The sequence below is a fragment of the Gopherus flavomarginatus genome, chromosome 9 (genome assembly GCF_025201925.1).
Source record: "Gopherus flavomarginatus isolate rGopFla2 chromosome 9, rGopFla2.mat.asm, whole genome shotgun sequence".
In the NCBI taxonomy this organism is placed as follows: domain Eukaryota; kingdom Metazoa; phylum Chordata; order Testudines; family Testudinidae; genus Gopherus; species Gopherus flavomarginatus.
Window position 1 is genome coordinate 31,933 of NC_066625.1, and position 15,837 is coordinate 47,769.

General features: G+C 47.1%; 1 protein-coding gene across 8 annotated transcripts in view; it reads right to left on the bottom strand.

The window, feature by feature from the left end:
* UNKL (unk like zinc finger) overlaps positions 1-15,837 on the bottom strand; it is a 147,270-nt gene that overhangs the window by 19,225 nt on the left and 112,208 nt on the right. Inside the window, exon 1 of one of the 8 annotated variants that reach the window (XM_050967632.1) lies at positions 6,459-6,524. The exons of the other annotated variants lie outside the window; for them this stretch is intronic. The gene's annotated coding sequence lies outside the window, so the exon portion shown is untranslated. Of the gene's footprint in view, positions 1-6,458; positions 6,525-15,837 lie in introns of those variants that run through there. 8 annotated transcript variants of the gene reach the window in all.

Consider the following 15,837-nt stretch of genomic DNA (forward strand, 5'->3'; position numbering starts at 1 on the left):
CCATTTCCCCAAAAAGAAATATCATCACTCAAAAAAAAACAGAATACTACATGCAAAAGAATTACTTATTTCTGTCAAATAGGAATTCCTTTGTGTTCTTTTCTATTCATTACAAAGCATTAAGAAAAATTTTCTGAAAGTGAGCAATATTAGGTTGTGGAACACAGTTTCCCTAGAGAGCTGGTGAAAAGGCCGTCACTTGAGACTCTTAAAAATAAGCAAGACTAAACACTAGAAAATGATTGTGCGGAATAATCTTGCACTGACATCCTAGAAATAATCCAACTGGTCTTTTCCATTTCTAACTTTTATGTTCTCATAATTTTCTGTAAACTTTTTGCTGAAATTTAAAGACTTCCTGTAGCATATTGAATCTATGCTATTATTGAGCCCCAGATCCCAGATGATTTCTTTACATAATGTCTTTTACATATAAAACAGACTTATCTTCTTGCCTTAAAAAACAAAAAAAAGTCTGAGTAAGTAGATAAATATAATAAAAAAAAGAAAATTCTGCTGCACTGTTACACCTGCAGAATTTCACAAATCTATCTATCAAGACGTCTAAAACCTCAGGCACGTTCTTAAATATTAATAAGAATTAATTATTGACAGCTGAGGCAAAATGCATCACTTGTTGCCTCATGTACAGCAGTTTGAAGTGTCCACCTGTTGCTAACATCTCAATGGAACATGAGTATCTGAAAAGAATGAAGCAACAAAGAAATAAGATGTCAGTCTTCAGAAAATAGTTACACAATGTTACAGGGGAGATTTTCAAAAGGCACAAATGACAGTTAGGGACCTAGTTCCCATTTTTGCCTTTGAAAATCTCTTTCACATAAACACAGAACAATACTGTTCTTATAAAGTCAAGATATATGTAGCAGAAGTTGTTAAACTGAGATGGCCTATTGTAACAGAATACATCCCTATATTTACACTCTAAACACTACTGTAATAATCTTTGTATAAAATATGCTTTGTAAGGTATCATTTGAAAAAATTAACTCTTAATAATATCATGGTAAAATGTATGTAACAACATTATATATAAAGTTAAGAACATAAGCTTAAATCATGACTGAAGTGTTTTTACCAGACAAATCTGGGGAGTGGGTAAACCTGTTTCTCAAAGACAAAGGACAAGATGACACCTAGCCAGGTGTCATCAAAGCTGACGGGCCATCACTTATCAAGTGGCCACTCTTTGTCAAGCAAAGGGTGCAGAAAGAAGAAGTTACTCACCTTGTGCAGTAACAATGGTTTTTTGAGATGTGTGTTCCTATGGGTGCTTGTGTCCCTGTGCTGCTGATCGGAGAACTTTGGTAGCATTAAATATACGAAGATATACCCATCTCATAGAGTTGGAAGGGACTCCCAAAGGTCAATGAGTCCAGCCCCCTGCCTTCACTAGCAGGACCAAGTACTGATTTTGCCCTAGATCCCTAAGTGGTCTCCTCAAGGATTGAACTCACAACCCTGGGTTTAGCAGGGCAATGCTCAAACTACTGAGCTATCCCTCTCCCCATTAGGCCCACACATACACTTTCCCTCCCTGTGCTGCACCATGAGGCTAGTCAGCATGCACAAGCTAACTCCCTTCAGTTCCTTCTCTACCGCAGTGTAACTGACAAAAACTCAGAAGTAGAGGGGAAGGAGGATGGGTTGTGGAGCACCCATAGGGACACATATCTCGAAGAACTGTCGTTAATGTATAAGATGAGTGACTTCTTGAGTAATGGAGCACCCTAGCAGTACCCGTTCCAGAGGGCTGGGACTTCGGAATCAGGTCAGTAGCAGATGACAGCACAGTGGAGCTGAAGATGGCATCAGAGGCAGAGTCTCTGGTAATCGCAAAGTGTTCCGCGAAAGTGTGGCTTGACACCCATGTCACTGCTCTACAAATCTCTGAGACAAGAACATTCTTGAAGAAGGCAATGGATGAGGAGATCAACCTCATGGTGTGTACACAAATAGAGTCTGGAGGGATATGTTATGAACTTGGTAACACTGTCTGATGCAATTCAAGACCCACTTGGACAGTATTTTGGCTGATATTGCTGAGGAAGTGTCTAAGGGACTTCCTGAAGGCCTTTGTCCTGTCCAGACAGAAGGCCAGGGCTCTCCTAACATCTAACGTATGCAGTATAGCCTTTCTGTTGTCCTAGTGAGGTTTGGGTAAAAGATTGGAAGGTGAATCAATTGATTCATGTGAAACGGAGAGGTTACCTGAGATGTTGCATCCATAATGCTTTATAGAAATATGCTTATGAATGTAAATATGACATAACTGAAATATGTTTTATGCTAGATATGCCATGTAACATATCTGTGCAAAGGTTACGTTCTTCTGCATGTATTCATCCTATTTGTATGAATGTATCATTCTTGTATCTGAAACCAGAAATATGAAATATAACTCTGGGGTCTTATTGTAATTAGGCAAAGTGTGGGCCATTAATGGTGGCTTGGAATCTTAATGGCTCCCATTAACCAGGACAATTGGTTGTAAATGGCTGTTTACTTGCAAGTCTTCCTGCATACCTGTGTGCTGACAAGTGGGTAATGAACTCTTACAGTGACATGTGATCATGTCACCTGAACTGGAATCCATCTTTAACCTGGTGCTTTTCCATTTAGGAGGAGGGGTGGGAACCCAGAGAGGGACATAGGATTCCTGTCTTGTGCAAAAGATATATAAGGGGGTGGAACAGAACAAAGAAGGCTGTAGTCATGAGAAATCCCCTAGCTACCACCTGAGCTGGAACAAGGACTGTACTAGGGGAAAGGATTCGGCCCAGACTAAGAAGGAGTCCAGTCTGTACAAGAAGCTTATTGAAACATCTCTGAGGGTGAAATTTTATCTGTATTCAGTTTTCTACTATATCAGGCTTAGTCTTGCGTGTTTTATTTTATTTTGCTTGGTAATTTACTTCATTCTGTCTATTACTTGGAACCACTTAAATCCTACTTTTATATTTAATAAAATCACTTTTTACTTATTAACCCAGACCAAATATTAATACCGGGGGAGCAAACAGCTGTGCATATCTCTCTATCAGTGTTACAGAGGGCGAACAATTTATGAGTTTACCCTGTATAAGCTTTATACAGGGTAAAATGGATTTATTTAGGGTTTGGATCCCACTGGGAGCTGGGGATCTGAGTGCTGGAGACAGGAGCACTTCTTAAGCTGTTTTCAGTTAAGCCTGCAGCTTGTAAGGAAATTTGGTTCAGCCTTGGAACTGTGTTTGCAGCAGGCAAGCGTGTCTGGCTCAAACAAGGCAAGGTACTGAAGTCCCAAGCTGGCAGGAAAAACGGGCTCAGAGGTAGTCTAGGCACATCGGGTGGCAGTCCCAAAGGGGCTTCTGTGATCCAACCTGTCACATTACCTTTGGGATGAATTTTGGATGCAGCCTGATCTGGGGGATGGCATGGATTTCACCCTCAGCAAGTTTACAGATGACACTAAACTGGGAGGTAGATATGCTGGAGGGTAGGGATAGGATACAGAGGGACCTAAACAAATTAGAGGATTGGGCCAAAAGAAATCTGATGAGGTTCAACAAGGACAAGTGCAGAGTCCTGCACTTAGGACAGAAGAATCCCATGCACTGCTACAGACTAGGCACCGCGTGGCTAGGCAGCAGTTCTGCAGAAAAGGACCTAGGAGTTACAGTGGATGAGAAGCTGGATATGAGTCAATAGCGTGCCCCTGTTGACAAGAAGGCTAACGGCATTTTGGGCTGTATAAGTAGGAGCGCTGCCAGCAGACTGAGGGACATGATCATTCCCCTCTATTCGGCACTGGTCAGGCCTCATCTGGAGTGCTGTGCCCAGTTTTGGGCCCCACACTACAAGAAGGATGTGGAAAAATTGGAAAGAGTCCAGCAGAGGGCAACAAACATGATTAGGGGGCTTGGACACATGACTTATGAGGAGAGGCTGAGGGAACTGGGATTATTTAGTCTGTAGAAGAGAAGAATGGAGGGGGGGATTGGACAGCTGCTTTCAACTACCTGAAAGGGTTTTCCAAAGAGGATGGATCTAGACTGTTCTCAGTGGTACCAGATGACAGAGCAAGGAGTAATGGTCTCAAGTTGCAGTGGGGAAGGTTTAGATTGGATATTAGGAAAACTTTTTCACTAGGAGGGTGGTGAAGCACTGGAATGGGTTACTTAGGGAGTTGGTGGAATATCCTTCTTTAGAAGTTTTTATGGTCAGGTTTCACAAAGCTCTGTCTGGGATGATTTAGTTGGGGATTGGATTGCGGTTAGACTAGACGACCTCCTGAGGACTCTTCCAACTCTGATATTCTATGATTCTATTAAACCTCTTTGTCGTTAAATCTTTTTTTGTTCTCTAAATCTGTGTGAGTAACTCCATTTAAGATGGCAAGTTGTTGTATATTGTTTCCTTACAGGGACAACAGACCTTTGTTATGTGAACTGCTTAGGAGAGGGCTGGACAAGCGCAGTGCAGAATACACATTTTGGGGGAGAAAATCTGGGACTGAGAGTGTGTTGGAGTCACTTTGCATGTAGTAACTAAGACTGGTGGAAGCCAGAGTGTGACTGAAGTGTGCTGGCAGGCTGCAGCTATACAGATACTCAGGGCAGGACTTGCTTGTGGGAGGGCTGTTTGTGAGAGCCCAGGTGGGAGCTACATCAGAAAGGCATTGTAAGGCACCCAAGGTTGCAGGGCAGGGCTGACAGTCCCTCAGTGGTCTGGACTCCACCGAGAAAGGTCATACCTACTGTCATGTTTCAGTGAATTTTCTATTTTCCAAAGATAGTGCCAGTAAAGCTTAGACGTTCCACAACAGATTCTGCAGAGATCAGAAATTCTGCATTGAACAAGAAATCGCAGTTATATTCAGTGGGAAGGACCGTATCTTATTTCTCAATTAACCAACATTATTACTGTTCCTACTAAGCAGCAATTCTTCCCACGTGAAGAACACTGGAAATCAGTTCCCTCAGAAGCATTCCTATTAAGTGGATTTTCCTGACTGGGGCTAAGTTAAAGAGAGTGCATTCTATATTTTAATTTTTCCCAGTATATAAAAAAGTATAATACATGCACCTGTGCATTATTAAAAACCATAAAGCAGAATACCATGACGTGCTGCAGCGTCATCCAAAGCTACAAGTACTCATCTTTCATGTAAATTACTTAGGGTGGATTTTACAGATATTAATGTTCATAAACAGCAAATACTGAATATGCACAGCAATTATTCCTCAAAGTTTAATCACTTGGCTAGTTTAATAATTCCCCCTCAAAATACCAAAAGGAATTAGAGGAAGATAATGAACCCTAATTATCCATATTTGATTGAATTTTTTTGTTAAATTAGAATAGTAACCAAACCACCCTAATCTTGGAAGGTTTCAGAGATAGAGGCAAGAAGATGTTATATTTATATAATTTACAACTTTAAGTTTAAAACCAAAATTGCTCAAAGTTAGAGCTTTGTGGCAAACACCAGCATAAAGCACACTGGTAGGACCAAGTTACATATCACTTAAATAACTGGGTTTTCTAATGGGTTGTCTTGACAGTGACAGAAACAGAGCACATTATTTTCACTGCACTCATACACATACACACAAGGCATAGCTATCACAACTCCGGCAATTATATTCACACATGCCAGTAATTCAAGAGGCTACGTCCTTGCTTTAGGGAGAGAAAAGGCAATAAATCACTGTAAACACACCAGTGTATGCATAAAAGAGATCTCAGTTAGCCCAATTTTACTGATTCTGTTAACAGAAACAACTGAAACTGCAGTACATTTTTTTATATATGCAAAAACACACACACCATAAGAATATTTCACAGTAAGAGAAGCAACATTCTGCTTACCTCAATACCTAATTCAACTGGAACATCAAAAATAATCAAATACAGTATATCATGAAAAACCCAGATTTGTCATTGCATTTTGCAACATCTGCCCAGCTTCTCATGCCAATAAAGTATTATTGAAAATAAAATATAGCATTTTAAAATATTTTGCTCAATTCTGATCTTTTTAATATTTTAATTTTTAAATTAAAGCGAATTGACTACACTGGTATGTATTTTACTGTCATATTAATAACATTACATTACATCCAACCAACCAAAATATTTCAGCTAGAATATCTTTCTTAATAAAATATGATTTAGTTGAATATTGCCAAATTTAAACACTGGTTATGAAAACAGTTAAATTATATTTCTATTACTTTTATTTTAAAATAATCAGAAATAAGACTGACCAGGATTTGCAATCTTAAACCATCTGCAATTTAAGAATAGCTTAAAATCACTTATTTTCAGTTGTATGTATTAAATAAGATTTTTAGAAAAAAAACTATGCACTTATTATAAAGTCGGTGAAAACATCTTCCATTTAATATTCATCATTGATTTCTCTAGGGAAAGAAATCAGATGCCTAACTTACCCTCTCTTGTAAGTGCTGAGTCACTTGTCTGCAGTTTCCTGGTCTCTAGTACATACCAATTTAAACAGAATTGTTCAGCTGCACCAGCTAATCACAGCAACTCCCTAATCACATGCCCTAAGCCACAGAATCTGCCAATGAATGCAACATGCAGTGTGCCTGTAGCTATGTTTGTCCCAGGATATTAGAGACTAGGTGGGTGAGATAATATCTTTTATTGAACCAACTTCTGTTGGTGAGAGAGAGAAGCTTTCAACCTTACACAGAGTTGAAGAATCAGCTTCTCTCTCTCTCTTGTATTACCTCACCCACCTTGTGTCTCTAATTAATGCAATACACTTTTCCTATTCTATCACATTATACAACAGCCATATAGGCAGTTCTTCATGAACGTGTATTTACTCTGAAAAGAATGTAATGCATTTAGAAAACAAATGAATAATGTCTATAAAGGTTATATACCTTTGTGGATGAGTGGAACATAAAGTTAAAAACGATAAAGAATGCTTTGTTTTCAAAAATACTCAATTTACAACAAAACAATTGTGAATACTCTGAGCTGTTAACTTATACACAGAGATACAGTTTTTCACTTATAAAAGTAAGTTAAAAATTAGGTGAAACCATTTAAATTTCAGATTTGTTTTGTTCTTTTTTACATCAATCTTCACCCCCCCCCTCCCCACTAATATTAGAAAAAGTGTTTGGCATGGGAACTTAATCATCGCCACTCTAAACTGCAAGATGAAACAGAACCCTATTAAGGTTTCCTTAAACACCCACCCTTGACTGGATTGGCAAATTAATTACCCACCCTGCATCTGCCCCATTCCCATTGCCTCTGAGAATTAGGTTGGAAAGGATCTGAATAATTCTCCATCATCCAACATGAAAATCCCAGCAGGGAGCAAAAGTAAGAATCCAATGTTCAGATAGAGCACTTCTGCCCTATAACAAAGCAAGCTGTTACTTGGAATAAAGAAAGGGTCTGGGGGAAAAAACGTCAGCTGCAGTTAAAAGAGGAATTTATTCCCATGTGCAGTAATGATGGTTCTTAGAGATGTGTGTCCCTATGGGTGCTCCGCTGTAAGTGTATCTGAGCCCTTGGACCTCAAATCAGATATTTTAGGTAGCAGTGTCTGTTCAGCCCACATGTGCTCTCCCTCCCTCGTGGTCTGCCTTAAGGCTATCTAGCACTGCGTGGGTGAACCCCCTCAGTTCCTCCTCTACTCCAGAGCCCCTTACGCAGAACTCTGAAATAGAGGGGAAGAGAGTGGGTTACGGAGCACCCATAAGGACACACATCTCAAAGAACCATTGTTACTGCACAAGGTGAGTAACCTCCTCTTCAAGTAGCATACCTATGGGTGCTCCACTGTAGGTGACTTCACAGTAGTATCCCCCATGGAGGGCTGGGGCTTCAGAGTGGAGTCTGTTACTACAGAGAATTCTGCGGAGCTGAAGATAGTATCAGAGGCCAAACCTCTAGTGATCACATAATGTTCTGTGGAAATGTGGGCAGAGGTCCAAGTTGCTGCTCTGCAGATTTCCGAGATAGGGACATCTTTAAGGAATGCGAGAGAGGTAGAAATTGACCTCATGGAGTAAGTACAAACAGAGGCAACAGATTGCACTCCTGATAACAGTGATTAATGCAATCCAAGACTCATTTGGATAATCTTTGAGCTGATATCGCAGAGCCTTTGGATCTGTCCGTGAATGAAAGGCATAGTTTAGGGGACTTCCTGAAGTCTTTAGTCCTGTCCAAGTAGAATGCTAGTGCTTCTCTAACATCTAGCATATGCAGAATCGCCTCCCTGTTGTCACGATGTGGTTTTTGGAAAAAAACAGGAAGATGAATCTGTTGATTCATATGGAAAGTGGAGGCAACTTTAGGGAGAAACTTGCGATGGGCCTCAGAGTTACTTTGTCTTCAAAACAGACAGTGTATGGTGGGTGTGCCACTAGGGCTGCTATTTCTCCTATGCGCCTAGCTGAGGTGATAGCAATTAGAAATGCTGTCTTCAGGGATAGGTGTAAGAGTGAGCAAGTTGCCATGGGCTCAAAGAGAGGTCTAGTCAAAACTCTGAGAACAAGGTTAAGATCCCAGGTTGGAGGTGGTCTCATATGCAGGAAGAGATTTCCAATGCCCTTAAGGAATCTATGCATCAGCAGGTGAGTGAACACCGAGTAGCTATCTACCTGATCGTGGAAAGCCGTTATGGCTGCAAGACGTACCTTAAGGGAGCTGAGTTAGAGTTCTGCCTTCTTGAGGTCTAAAATGTAGTCTAAGATTGGAGGGAGGGAGGGAGGGAAGACAAGGTTTGGTTTTTTTGCTAGAATGTCACCATACTTGGAATCATTTCCATTTTTGTAGGTAAGTATGTCAAGCGCTTGACTTTTGGCTGTGCAGCAACACGTCTTTCACCTTGTCAGACAATTCTACTTCTAAATCTTGGAACCAAGAAGGAGCCTTGCTTGGAGGCGGAGGACCTGCAGGTTGGGGTGAAGGCTCAGCCCACTGCTTTGAGAAAGCAGGTGAGGAATGAGCCAAAGACAAACCGGAGGACATAGTGCCATCTGTGTCAGATAAGGGAATCAGACTTGTGTATGCCAGCAGTGGGCAATCAGAATAACTCACTTTGTCTTGTCAAATCTTCAACAGGATCTTGGACAGAAGAGGAAATGGAGGAAAGGCATACAAAAGGACCCTGTCCCATGGGAGGATGAGAGCATCTTCCAGTGAATGTTTCCCCAGGCCAGTTCTGGAGCAGTAACTAGGACATTTCCTGTTCTGGTAAGTAGTGAAAAGATCCATAGTTGGGGTTCCTCAATGGGTGAATATGTTTCAAAGCACCTCTGACACATTCGCACCTTCTAGAACAATGTCTGTTTTACCACCAGGAGTAGGATGCTCAGTTACAGTCTCTGACACACCCACATGTTCTGGAATGGTGTTTGTTTCACCAACAGAAGGGGGGTCAGTCTCTGAAACACCTACAGGTTTTGGAACGATGTCTGTGCTACTGAGAGAAGATGTTGCTTCTGATGGATTCGCTTTGAAAACTTTGGAAGATTTTGGAAAAGATTTTGGAAGATGTCAACTTTGGAAGATTTTGGAAAATTTCACTAGTTTTTCATTTCTTTTCTTCTGCAAGTTTACATTTCTGTGCTCTACTTAGTTGGTTATGTTTCATCCTGCCCCTTATCTCAGTTATCTGAACTTTAAAAAAAAAAGAAATTACACAACATACACTATTTTATATATGTGTTACACACACACACACGAAAAAATGAATCAAGTACGTATAACTCAGAAGAATATATCAATAATAAAGCAAATTTATTGCAGTACATGATGGGATCTGATTTCCTCGCATTATTTTGATCTAGGTTAGTAGGACCCCCCCCCCCCGGTTTAGATGGGCATAAGTAATAAGAGAACAGAAAAACGGGCATGAGTGGAGTGGAGTGTAAGGAAGTCTAACAAAGTTCTGATTTTTCCCATGATGACTACTTCGATGCTTTTTTTAAAATATCAAATATCAATTTTTTTCAAAAAAAAAAATCTTATTTTTTTTGGTGCCCCCTGCTTTGCTGGTGCCATAAGCACATGCTAGTTTGCCTATTGGGTAATCCGGGCCTGGATGTAGGACATGATTCAGAACAGACCCTCTCACAAATCAGACTATATCATAAAGATCCTTTCTGGCCTTAAAAATCTATGAATCTACAGAAAAGAGAAAGCAGTAGGTCAAGGGAAACTCACTGAACCACCCTAGTGTAAGACGAGGGGGAAGCCTGGCTGGGAAAACAAGCTGGGAAAGAAAGGGAATGTGAGGCTTTTATAAATACTGGGTCCTCTCCCTTTCAGACACGTGTAGGAAAAAACAGCACTAAAAATAGTGTGTTTGGGGTACACTAAGAGTGAGCATGGGAAGAAAAAATCTATGTAGAATGACGAGATAGGATCCAGAGTGCCTCACCAACCTGGTGAACACTGGACTTTAATTACTTCTTAACTCAGGGGTGGCCAACCTGAGCCTGAGGAGCCAGAATTTACCAATGTACATTGCCAAAGAGCCATCCCTCTCCGTACCTCTCGATAAGACGGTTACTCACCTTTGTAACTGTTGTTCTTCGAGATGTGTTGCTCATATCCATTCCAGTTAGGTGTACGCGCCGCGCGTGCACATTCGTCGGAAAACTTTTACCCTAGCAACTCAGTGGGCCGGCAGGTCGCCCCCTAGAGTGGCGCCACCATGGCGCTCGATATATACCTCTGCCGGCCCACCCGCTCCTCAGTTCCTTCTTGCCGGCTACTCCGACAGTGGGGAAGGAGGGCGGGTGTGGAATGGATATGAGCAACACATCTCGAAGAACAACAGTTACAAAGGTGAGTAACCGTCTTTTCTTCTTCGAGTGATTGCTCATATCCATTCCAGTTAGGTGAATCCCAAGCCTTACGTAGGCGGTGGGGTCGGAGTGAAATGCGGCAAAATGAAAACTGCCGAGTCAGAGGCCACAGCCTCTCTTGACTGTTGAACCAGGGCATACTGCGAAGCAAAGGTATGGACCAAGGACCAATGGAGCTTCGTGACAGATCTCGTGGTACGTACACGAGCCAGTAAGGCGGCAGACGAAGCCTGAGCCCTGGTAGAATGCATGGTGATGTGGCTTGGTGAAATATGAGCCAAATGATAACAAGTGGGGATGTCCGCCATCACCCAAGATGAGATCCTCTGAGAGGAAAACAAGCAAGCCCTTCCTTTGGCCCGCTACCGCGACAGAGCCGGGGCACCTTAGGAGATGGGTCTGTCAGCACAATATAAATGCGAGCCCTCCACAGATGCCCAAGGAGTGCAATGGTTATGCCCATTGCGTTGAGCTGTGGGTAACATGAAAGGCCGAAACCCCTTAGGGAGGAGACGTAACAGCTACGAGGAAAGTTGTCGTGCAGGACAGGCATAGCAGAGGGCCAGTCGTGAACGGCTCGACTGAGGGAGACATAAGTCTGGTTAAAACGAGGCTGAGCTCCCAGGTCGGGGCTGGGCGGTGCACCCGAGGGTGCGAGCGCTCCAAGCCCTTGAGGGACCTCGAACCCATAGATCGTGAGAACAGGGAACGGCCACCTTAGCCTGCTGGGAGGTAGAGAGGCTGCTAAGTGTATCCTCAGCAATGATACCGTCAGGCCCTGCCGCTGAAGGCCAGAGGCAGGCCAAATAGAGGGGATCGCGACCTCAGCAGGAGCAAGATCGAGCGTATTGCAGCCGTAGAAGAAACACTTCCACCTGGCCCTGACCGTTGACCAGGTGGAAGGCTGCCCGTCACCCCGACTCAGGTACGCAGCAGCCACACCGTGAGGTAAACCAGCTGCAGGACCGAGCGACAAAGCCCGTTGTCGCCCTGAGTGATGAGGTCTGGGTGGGGTGGAAGGGTAATTAGGTCTGTTACTGACAGGCCGAGCAACATGGTAAATCAGTGCTGCCTGGACCACTCTGGAGTGATCATGACGATGCACGCTCTGCCCCTGCGGAGTTTGAGCAGGACCTAGCGGACCAGTGGGAACAGTGGGAAGGCATAATGCAATTGGCCTCTCCACGGCATCAGGAATGCGTCCAAGATCGATCCTGCGGAGAGACCTCGGAAGGAGCAGAACATCTGACATTTCCTGCTCTCGCAGTGAGCGAACAGGTCTGTGTGAGGAAACATCTCAACTTCCGGAAAGCCGAACGCCTCACATGGGGCAGAGTGATCGCTCGTAAGAGCAGAAAGATTTGCTGAGGCAAAGCGTTAAGACGTTCCGAACGCCTGGGAGAAAGGACGTCGCCAGCTCCATCGAATGGGCCATGCAAAAGACCCGGAAATGGATGGCCTCCTGACAAAAAAGGGGGGGGGGGGCAATGTCCCTCCCCGGATACTCATGAAGCACATGGCCGTTGTGTTGGCCGTAAACACCGAGATACAACGGCCTCGCAGCTGCCGCCGGAACCCCTGGCACGCCAGGCGGACTACTCTCATTTTTGGGGCATTGATGTGGAATGCCAGCTCCCAAGAAGACCAAAGGCCTTAAGCCCGGGGGTGACCATGAGCACTCGAGCAGAGAGATGACGCGTCCGTCGTCCGGGCAGTGAGGGCTGGGGCGGATGAAACCGCATCCCTGCCCACATCAGGGAGGGAGGTAGCCACCACTCTAGGGAGTCTATGGTGTTCGAGGGAACGGTGACCACCATGACCATTGGCTCCCTGTCCGGGCGGTACGCCGAGGTGGGCCGGACTTGGCGAGGACGGAGGCGGAACGTGGCGTGTTTGGATACAAACTTGCGGGCAACCATGGACCCAGGAGACTGAGACAAGAACAAGTCGAGGTCGTTGGGAAAGCCCTTCGACCTCCTATGATTGTTGCCATCGCCTAAAACCGCAGGTGTGATAAGCAGGCTCCAGCTGGGTAGGAGACCAGGATAGCCCCTTGGAAGCCCAACCTCTGCGTGGGAACCAGAGTGGATTGCTCTATAGGAACCATCAGGCCTTGGCCTGTGAATAAGACCGTGACGATGTCCACGCACTGAGCGGTTTGTGTCTCAGAGTCTCCTCGGATAAGCGAATCGATGGTAGGCGGCGACTATGGCCGTAAGCCAGGAGAGTGACCGTTGGCTATAAAGCGGAGGTACCTCCTGTGCGGAGGGAAGATGGCGTCACGAAAGTACGCGTCCCTCATATCCAGGGCGGCATAGTAGCCCCCAGGAGGTAAGGATGGAATAATGGTTCCCAGGGATACCATGCAGAACTTCAACCTCATTCTAAACCGGTTGAGTCCGTGCAGGACCAGGAAGGTCTGACCTGTGCCCGCGTGGGGGACTAGGGCATAACGGGAGTAAAACCCCTCGCCCCTTTCGCCCGCCGAAGGGGGACAGGGCTGGAGCAAATTAAAGGTGATACACTGTCCCCAGGTACACCTTGGAAGGTTCGTCTCCGGTCCCAGTGGTAATTACGAGGGACCTTGACCTTGGCTCTTTAGGGGGCCTGACGTTCGTCCGCGACCACCTTGGCCTTGCCGTTAGCCAAAGTTCTGCCTCTGGCTAGGCACAGAGTATGGCGGCTGGGGCCAGAAAGGCCTGCGTTTAATCGCCGGCGTATGCATGCTTAGAGAGCGCATTAGGAGCCCATTGACCACCAGGCTTCGCAGCCTGGGGCTGTCCCTGCCACGACGAGGCCTTTACCAACAAAGGGTAAATCCTGAATGGCAAACTGCAGCTCCCGTCGGAGGTTTGAAACCTGAAGCCATGCACCTCATGGCGACGCCCAAGGCCAGAGTCCTGGCCGCAGTGTCTGCTGCGTCCAACGAGGCCTGGAGGGACGCTCCGGGAACCTCCTTTCCTCTGTCCTCCGAGACGGCAGCGGACTCCTAGCGGGAGGTCTGAAGGAAAACTCCTTCACCCCGGTGCTATAAGTATTGCAGCTAAGCAAGGCTTGTTGCTTTGCTACCTAGAACTGTAGGGCCTCTGCAGAGTACCCTGGCGGCCAAGCAAGCCCATGCGCCAAGCCTCTTTCGGCATTGGGGCGGGCGCCCGCTGGCCATCATGTCAGGATCATGGTCCTGAGCATAGAACCTGCGCATATGGAATGACACAGATGCGTGTGCGGACTGCCACGGAGGTACTAAAGAAGGCACAGGCAGAGTCTCTGACTCACTCGGACCTTGCCCAACTCGGCACCGGGGACCGGCACCGGGAGGCGTACCGGTACCTGGAACGAGATCCAGACCCGCAACTAGAACGGTGCCGGGAGGTCAACCGAGATCTCGAGGCTCGGGGAGAGACTACAGGAGTCAAGGTATCCGCCGCGGCGCCGGGAGTCGGAACGGTGCCGACAGCGGGTCGGCGAACGGAATACCGGGCGGTGCAGCGAGTGTGACCAGTACCGATGAGGAAACAGCATCGGGACTGCCGATGGTGCCGGGCGTGTCGACAGAACCTGGAGTGCCTGCGGGACCGTAATCATGAACGGTGCCGCTCTGCTGTGCTGACAGAGGACGGTCACCTGAAGAGACTGTATCAGGCAGCATCGACTCTGTCATGGCAATGAAATTCCTCGCCGTCGGTAACGTCTCCGGCGTGGAGGGAACAGCAGGCTCAACCACAGCGCATAGTGGGGAGCTGTCAGGCATCGGATTCGACGGCCCTTGTGGGACCGGGGTTGACGGTACCGAGGTTCGGTGCCGGGCGATCCGAGTTAGATAAGCTGGCTGGCTGCGGTGCCGTCGGCACGGAAGCAGCAGGAGCAATAAGCTCAACCACGGCGCGTGCCGGGGAGCCGTCAGGCACCGGATTCGATAGCCCTTGTGGGACCGGAATCGACGGTGCCGACATTGTCGGTGCCTCAGAGGCGTCGGTGCTGGGCAATCCGACCGAGACTAGCCCTCTGGCTGCGATGCAGGTTGCACGGAAGCAGGAGCAGGGCTCTCAACCACGGCGCGTGCCGGGGAGCCCTCAGGCCCTGGATCCTAACGGCCCTCGTGGGACCGGGACCGACGGTGCCGACGTCATCGGTGCCGCAGCAGACGTCGGTGCCGGGCGATCCGACTCAGAGGAGCCCTCTGGCTGCGGTGCCGTTGGCACGGAAGCAGCATGAGCAGTAACTCAACCACGGCGCGTGCCGGGGAGCCGTCAGGCACCGGATCCTAACGGCCCTCGTAGGACCGGGATCGGCGGTGCCGACGTCATCGGTGCCGCAGCAGGCGTCGGTGCCGGGCGATCTGACTCAGACGAGCTCTCTGGCTGCGGTGCCGCTGGCACGGAAGCAGCAGGAGCAGTAGCTCAACCACGGCGCGTGCCGGGGAGCCGTCAGGCACCGGATTCTACGGCCCTTACGGGACCGGGATTGACGGTGCCGACGTCGTCGATGCCTCAGCAGGTGTCGGTGCCGGGCGATCCGACCTAGACGGGCTCACTGGCTGCAGTGCCGCTGGCACGGAAGCAGCAGGAGCAGTAGCTCAACCACGGCGCGTGCCGGGGAGCCGTCAGGCACCGGATTCTACGGCCCTTACGGGACCGGGATCGACGGTGCCGACGTCGTCGATGCCTCAGCAGGTGTTGGTGCCGGGCGATCCGACCTAGACGGGCTCACTGGCTGCAGTGCCGCTGGCACGGAAGCAGCAGGAGCAGGAGCTCAACCACGGCGCGTGCCGGGGAGCCGTCAGGCACCGGATTCCACGGCCCTCGTGGGACCGGGATCGACGGTGCCGACGTCATCGGTGCCGGGTGATCCGTCTTAGATGAGCTCTCTGGCTGCGGTGCCGTTGGCACGGAAGTAGCAGGAGCAGTAAGCTCTACCACGGCGCGTGCCGGGGAGCTGCCAGGCACCGGATTCCGTGGCCCTG